The sequence below is a fragment of the Anomaloglossus baeobatrachus genome, chromosome 12, assembly GCF_048569485.1.
Source record: "Anomaloglossus baeobatrachus isolate aAnoBae1 chromosome 12, aAnoBae1.hap1, whole genome shotgun sequence".
NCBI classification, from domain to species: domain Eukaryota; kingdom Metazoa; phylum Chordata; class Amphibia; order Anura; family Aromobatidae; genus Anomaloglossus; species Anomaloglossus baeobatrachus.
In genome coordinates this window covers 44652394-44659885 of record NC_134364.1, presented here as the reverse complement: position 1 = coordinate 44659885, position 7492 = coordinate 44652394, and the positions used below count along the sequence as shown (strand labels likewise).

Here is a 7492-nt window from a genome sequence, read left to right as displayed (position 1 = left end):
AAATTTGACTACACTAAGGGCCGCTTTACACGCTACGACATCGCTAAAGCGATGTCGTTAGGGTCACGGAATTTGTGACGCAGCGATGTCGTTGCGTGTGACACCTATGAGCGATTTTGAATCGTTGCAAAAAGTTCAAAATCGCTAATCGGTGACATAGGGGTCGAATCCCAATTATCGTTGCAGCTGCAGGTACGATGTTGTTTGTCGTTCCTGCGGCAGCACATATCGCTATGTATGACGCCGCAGGAACGAGGAACCTCACCTTACCTGCGTCCGCCGGCAATGAGGAAGGATGGAGGTGGGCGGGATGTTCGGCCCGCTCATCTCCGCCCCTCCGCTTCTATTGGCCGGCCGCTTAGTGACATCACGGTGACGCCGAATGCACCTCCCCCTTGAAGGAGGGATTGTTCGGCGGTCACAGCGACGTCGCTGAACAGGTATGTGCGTGTGACGCTGCTGTAGCGATAATGTTCGCTATGGCAGCGATCACCACATATCGCACGTACGACGGGGGCGGGTGCTATAACGCTTGACATCGCTAGCAATTGCTAGCGATGTCGCAGCATGTAAAGCCGCCCTAAGGCCATGTGCGCACGCTGCGTTCAGTATCTTGCAGAAATGAACGCATCCTCTGGCAGAATTTGTCATTGTCAAATTTGGTTTTCACCACATTTTTCTTGCGTTTCTGCCGCGTTTTGACCGCGTTTTACATACATTTCCAGCGCTTAAAATGGGATGCGTTTTCAATAAAAAGACACTACTAAATAAAGATTGAACATTCAAACACTAGAAAAAAGTGGAAAAAAAACCCTTAAACATTTAAATCATACAATATAATAATAATTTTCCGAAAATGATAATTGAGAGTTAATAATTATGTTCTAAATAAAGTAAAATTATTGTTTGACTCTTTTTTTGGAGTCGGGCAGGATGTGAGGGCAAAAGGAAACCTCTTAACCTCACTATAATGCCAAAAACGCATGCTTTGATAATGACAAAAAAAGCATGCGTTTTGCACCAAAAATGCATGTAAAGCACTAGAAATTTGTTTTAGATTGCGTTTTGATAATTCTCATTGACTTCAATGTTACCAAAACGCTCAAAACAATTGACATGTTGCTTCTTCAAACGCAGAGATTTTGACAAATTTTTATCACAAAAAACGCGTTTTTGGACGCAAAGTGCTGCACAAAATATTCCTATTTCCAATAGACTTTGCTTGGAAATCAAAACGCATGCATTTTTGCATTAAAACGCTGCGAAAACGCATGAAAAAACGCAAACGTGCGCACATGGCCTAATGGATGCTGCGATTGTTTCCTCACAAGACCTGAGGAGGTCGGCACGAAAAATTGCTTATGTGCATGGTGGCATAAAGATAGCCCAGGGCCTCAGACATGTCCGCCCCTGTCACGGCCAGGACGCATACTCATTATAATCTATGGCGCTGTTCACACGTCCGTGTATTTTTGGCGACTGAGTTTTTTGCTCAAATAATAAAGGACGCCTGATATATTTATTATCCTATTCATGGATTAAAATCACCCATCTGATTGAATGGGACATTGAAGGAAAAAAAACAAGGTAGTGAGACGTTGGAGTCAGTTTTTTAGGCTTTTTATTTCCTGTATGACCGCACACAATTTTGGTAGCACCGTTTATGTCTCTGAGGGCTCGTTCTGACAGGATTTGGTGTTTATTTGACTGAATGGGACCGTGAAAAAAATCTGTAAAGAGAAGACATAAGACCAAGTATTATTTGGCGGCTTTTTATTCCCCTTATGACCGCAGTTTGGACAGCACCGTTTATGTCTCAGAGGGCTCATTCTGACAGGATTTGCTGTTTAGTTGATTGAATGGCATAGTTAAGGCCCCTTTACACACTGAGACTTTCTAGCGATCCCACCAGCGATCCCAACCTGGCCGGGATCGCTACAAAGTCTCTGGTGAGTCGCTGGTGAGCTGTCAAACAGGCAAACCTGGCCAACAACGCAACAGCGATACGGACCTGCAGAACGACCTAGCTAGTCATTGGGGACGTTGTAAAGCAGCTTTTTGAAAGGGAAGTCACTAACGAAGTTGCTGTAAAGTCCCCTTTAGACACTGAGACTTTCTAGCGATCATGCTGCACAGCGGGAAACAAAGGACCAAAGAATGGTCCTGAGAGATGTGTAGCGATCAGCAACCTCACAGCAGGGGCCAGGTCGCTGATGTGTGTCACACACTGCAATGTCGCTGGGGAGGTCGCTATTACGTCACAAAACCGGTGACGTTACAGCGATGTCGTTTGCGATGTTGCAGTGTGTAAAGCCACCTTTAAAAAAACGTAAAGAGAGGACATAAGCCCAACTTTTATTTGGCGGCTTTTTATTCCCTGTATTACCACACACAATTGGGATAGCACGGTTGATTATGGCTGCCTTTTAGCGCTCAGGGCGCATTCTGACAGGATTTGGTGTTTATTCCTTCACCAAACTTTCTTAGCATTTGATGTGAAACTACATCTCCCAGCACTTCTCCCCCTGCCTGCTGCTTGCTCCTTTCTGTCAGGCAGTGACAGGAGCTTTATGCTCAGAACCTTCTCGGCTCCATGACAGTCACATTATTATTACTGAGGCGCTATGACGTCATCGGCCTCAGGCCCGCGCTCGGTGCTACATCCGGGCACCTCAGTGAGGAATGGGCGGGAAAAAAAAAAAAGAGGCAGATGACGTATCCCGGCGCGCTCGCGTCCGCAGAAGCTCGCCCGCGTCGCGCGCTCCGGACTGTGTGACAGAGAGAGGGGGGTGTACGAGCTCAGTCCCAGGCTGACTCCCGGCCGCCCGGCATTCTCCCCCCTCACTGACAGCTCATTCATAAACCCTTCTCCCTCCCTCCGTTCTCCGCCGTCGCTGCCTGCGGTCTGCTCCTTTCGTGTCCCCCGTGGGGGTTGGGGGGAAGGGGAATGACGAGACCGTCTGTTCGAGGCCGAAAGACGCTGCTGCTCGTCACCACCACCGCCTGAGCGGCGGCCGCCTCCACTCTCCGGCGCTGCTGCTCCTTCTCCTCCGGCAGGTGAGTCTTATTTCCGACTGCGCAACAACAAGCGGGGGAGGGAGGGAAGGAAAGCGAGGGCGGCTGCCCGGGGAGGGAGACTGCACGGGGAGGCCGCGGCCGCCTCTCTGCGCTGAGCTGGGCCCGAGCCTCGCAGCAGTGGGCGGATGGCGAGCGAGTGCAAATCCCTCTGCGCCACCGGCGGGAGCGGCGCCGTGATCGGCCCAGTCCCCCTGCTGCCTCCCATGCGCCCCTGTAGCGGGGACTCGCCAGAATAACACCCTCCATCTCCTGCTCCTTTGTGACCCCTGACAGGCCAGTGACCTGGGTGCAGGACAGAGTGCAGGCTGCCACCATCCCCCCCTTCCCCCATGACAGATGTGCAGGACAGCGTGCAGGCTGCCACCATGTCTGCCCCTCCTCCCCCTCAGTGACCTGGGTACAGGACAGAGTACAGGCTGCCACCATCCCACCCTTCCCCCATGACAGATGTGCAGGACAGAGTGCAGGCTGCCACCATGTCTACCCCTCCTCCCCCTCAGTGACCTGGGTGCAGGGCAGAGTACAGACTACCACCATTCCCCCCAGTGACAGGTGTGCAGGACAGAGTACAGGCTGCCACCCTCTCTGCCCCCCCCCCCCGTGACCTATGTGCAGGACAGCGTGCAGGCTGCCACCATGTCTGCCCACCCCAGTACCTGAGAATGGGACCAAATACAGGCTGCCTCCATGTCTGCATCCGTATGTGTGATACTTTCTGGTAGCGTTGATACTAAGCGATTCTTTTGACTCAATTTGTAGCTCCTGGATGGCAAATCTGAGAATCCTCTGCTACTTCTCAGTGTAATTAAAGGGGTTGTCTGGTCAAAACAGACAAGTCTGCAGTCACATAGTGCACGCTGTGAAGATTCACTGGTCTCAGAGCCGAGAACTGCCTTCACGGTGATATGTACACTCCTGGCCAGAATCCGACTAGTTCGTGTCTGGCCTCGCTCAATGCGAGTGTTTTGCACAAGGCCAGAAACTGTGTAGTCAGATTCTGGCTGGGAGTCTGCGTATCACTGTGACCACCATTCCTGGCTCTGAGACCGTCGAATCCTCCAGCTTATGGGGATTCAGTGACTGTAGATTAGTAATGGGCAGTCAGGCTCTTTTTGGTGATCCGGTTCCCATGGCTCCACTCACCAAAAAGAGCCGGATCTTTCAGATCGTTCTCGGCTCCTTATTAAATGTGTTTACACCAGGTGAACACATATTTAAGATTATAATAACGCTGCCAAAACCCCGCCGACCCGCGGCTAAACCCCACCCACTTACAAGTGATCAATTAGATTGCTGAGTAGGCGGAGTTTAGCCACGGGTGTGCGGGGTTTGAGCGACGGAAAGAGCAGTTTAGAGATTTTAGTGTCTCTCACCGGTGATCCGGCTCCTGTCGGTCACAGCAGGGAGCCGGATCTTTGTGTCGGATCGTTCACGACCGACACATCACTACTGTAGATCTCAGTTTAGATCGGACGACCTTTTAACCGGCCTGGCACAATGTCATTACAGCATGTCTCGCAGGTGACACTGCACCAAGCTGGCTAATCAAAAGAGCCACGTGAAGGAGCTTATAAAACCACCTGTCAGTGGCCGTAGGCTACCGAATCTACATATGCCCAAATTGTGGTTTAAAAATATATATTTTTTTTTTCCACTATACAATGCTGAAAGTGTCCTTCTGTCCAAAACCGGAACTGAACTGTTTGATTGGCCAAAGGGCCTATTTATTTATTTTTATTTTATTTATTTTTTTTAGTTAGCCACTCCAGAAGTAACTGGGGCCTCATTTATGAGCATTGCCTCCCAGTAAGATCGTTCTGGTTGGCTATAGCAACTGAGGTAGAGTGGAAGCTGAGCTCTCCTGTGGACAACTACCGTAGACCCTTATCAAGGGTAACAAAGCTATTCATCACTATATAACTGTCAACGCGGCCTTCTGTCTGAAGACGAGGCGGCGCGTGCATAGTGCTAAGTTCACGTCAACATAGCACTGCGCGTGCTCTCTGTTACATTTGCCTACCCTCATTAGTGTCATGGGAGGGGAGAGGACCCCCACCACCACATGCATCATGGAGAGGGAGGTCAGCAGCGTGTTGGCATCACGTGACCTAAAGATGGCTGCGCCTGTACGAAGGATGCTGACCGACGCGCTGTGATACAGTGCTGGGGTTGTGGGATGCAGGGGTTTGACTTCTGCATTGGGGAACGTGGGATGTCTGAGAAGGCTGCTTTCACACATCCGGTTGCGGCGCGATTTGCAATGCATGCCTATGAACGCCGCATGCGGCTTTTTCCATTGCGCATGCTCAGTAGCGTGCTGCAAGCGGCAAAAAACAGACGGGCCGCATGTCAAAAACTTATGCAAAGGATGCGGTTTTGTCGCCGCATCCGTTGCATAGGTTTTAGAGCCGGATTGGCCGGCTCTACTAAAACCGGAGGTGTGAAAGCAGCCGAAGGCTGCACAGTGCTGTGTGATTCAAGAGGCCGGTAATAGTGTCTGAGCAGGAGGCCCATGCAGCCTGAGGTAGAGGAGCTGCTGAAGCAGGTACAGCAGTGCAGGGGCAGGCAGAGGTCACTGCGCCGACCACAAGGTTGTGCGCCAATTCATTGATGTCACCTGCGTCGGTCACAGCACGCTGCTGCTATTTGCCATTACTTATATATACATGAACTATATAATGCTGAATGTGTCCTCCTGTCACAAGCCAGGATTGAACCATTTTGCTGGTGCCTGCGCAGTGCTGCATTCATTTTGTAGTTGAATTCTTCAATAAAATTGCGCCGGAGTCAGCTCGTGCCAATACCGGCGCCAGTTTAACACACACTCTGTGAATAATCACCACCTTTTCATATGACATTCGCAGACACAGTATCTTAAATAAAATGACTCCGGAGTTGGCTGTATGCACACACACTGACTCCGCCCCATTGTAGTAAAGAATTCAATTACAATGGGAACATAGCACTGCGCACACACTGGCCATTGGGATGATGGCTGTAGCCTCGGCGTAAAATTTAACTGAAGTGGAGGAAAAGCGGAGAAAAAACCCAGATACCCAATGTTCCGCTTGATGCTGATGAATCGACACCCGGGCGTAGAACGGGTTCAACAGCTGGTATTATATACTCTACATAATAGCATACCAATAGCCATTTGAAAAAAACTTCAGTTTGTAGTACTTGAATGTTGTTTGTTTTTGTTTTTCACCCCACTCAAAAGAGAAAAAAGTAGTAAAGTTGTCGTACATGTTTGTTTTTTTTTTTTTTTTTTTTTTTCCTCCACTATTCTGATTGGGAGATATATTGAAACATAACTACATAATTTCTAAAGTCTTGTCTACTCTGCAGCTTTTTGTGTTGCTGCTGATTGATATTAAGTGGCAGCCGCAATCCACCCAAATTGTACATACCGTAACTCAAATGTATTGGTTTCAACTTCAGTTGTAGCTAACTAGTTTAAAATCAGTCCACAGTGCTACAAAGTTGCAATGTAGCCGAGGCCTAAAACACACAAGGCCTAATTTATCATTCGTGTGCTTTGAATATTTTACTTTTTTTTTTTTTTTTTTAATATATAAATTCAAGAAGGGGCTCACGTTTAATGAATCCTGCACAAAATCAAGAATGTTTTTGTGGTTATCTTTTTTAAAAAAACAAAACAAACAAAAAAATAAATAAAATTATATATTATAATAAATATATGTGTATATATATATATATATATATATATATATATATATATATATATATATATATATATATATATATATATATATATATATATATATATTTATTTATTTTATTTCTTTTTTTTTTTCCCTTTTGGGCATAAAGTCACTTGTTCCAGTAAAATGTCACAAGCAACTCTTAAGCTTAACTGTCTTGACCTTAACTTTTATGCAAAAATTTGAGGTATTAAAAAATATCGTACACATAGGGGGGACTGGGAGTACATTTTGTACAACAACATTTGCAACTTGAAAAATTGGTGAATCTGCTCCACAAGAAGAGAAACCATACTCACAATGGTGAATAGTAAAAAAAAAAAAAAAAAAAAAAAAGCAAGTGAGCACATAAAATTGATGTAAAAAAAAGGCTCAAATTAAATGGATTTGGCACATATCAAAAGCAATCTCAAAATAACAAAGTGGACAAATACAGGTGCAAAAACAATGAATTGCGCACTAACTTTTTTAAAACTGTTGATTAAATGTTGTACTCCTCTATACGCATCTCAGCACTTGCCTAAACAGTTGGTATTTTGTGCCTAAAGTCGTTTTCCTTAGCAATTTTTGTAACTTGAAAGAAATCCAACTTTTTTTTTTCCTAGAAAAGCATAGCCCATAAATCGGCTCTTAGTGGCTTATCTCATTGATAAGTTTGTGTAAAATAATGGTGCAATTACAGTTGTTCA

The 7492-nt window shown here is 46.6% G+C and overlaps 1 protein-coding gene across 2 annotated transcripts in view; it reads left to right on the top strand.

The window, feature by feature from the left end:
• Positions 1 to 2725: 2725 nt before the first annotated feature.
• Positions 2726 to 7492, top strand: part of PPM1A (protein phosphatase, Mg2+/Mn2+ dependent 1A) — a 69598-nt gene continuing 64831 nt past the window's right edge. Inside the window, exon 1 of one of the 2 annotated variants that reach the window (XM_075330381.1) lies at positions 2726 to 3057. The gene's annotated coding sequence lies outside the window, so the exon portion shown is untranslated. The remainder of the gene's footprint in view (positions 3058 to 7492) is intronic. The other variant, XM_075330379.1, reaches the window with a different exon arrangement.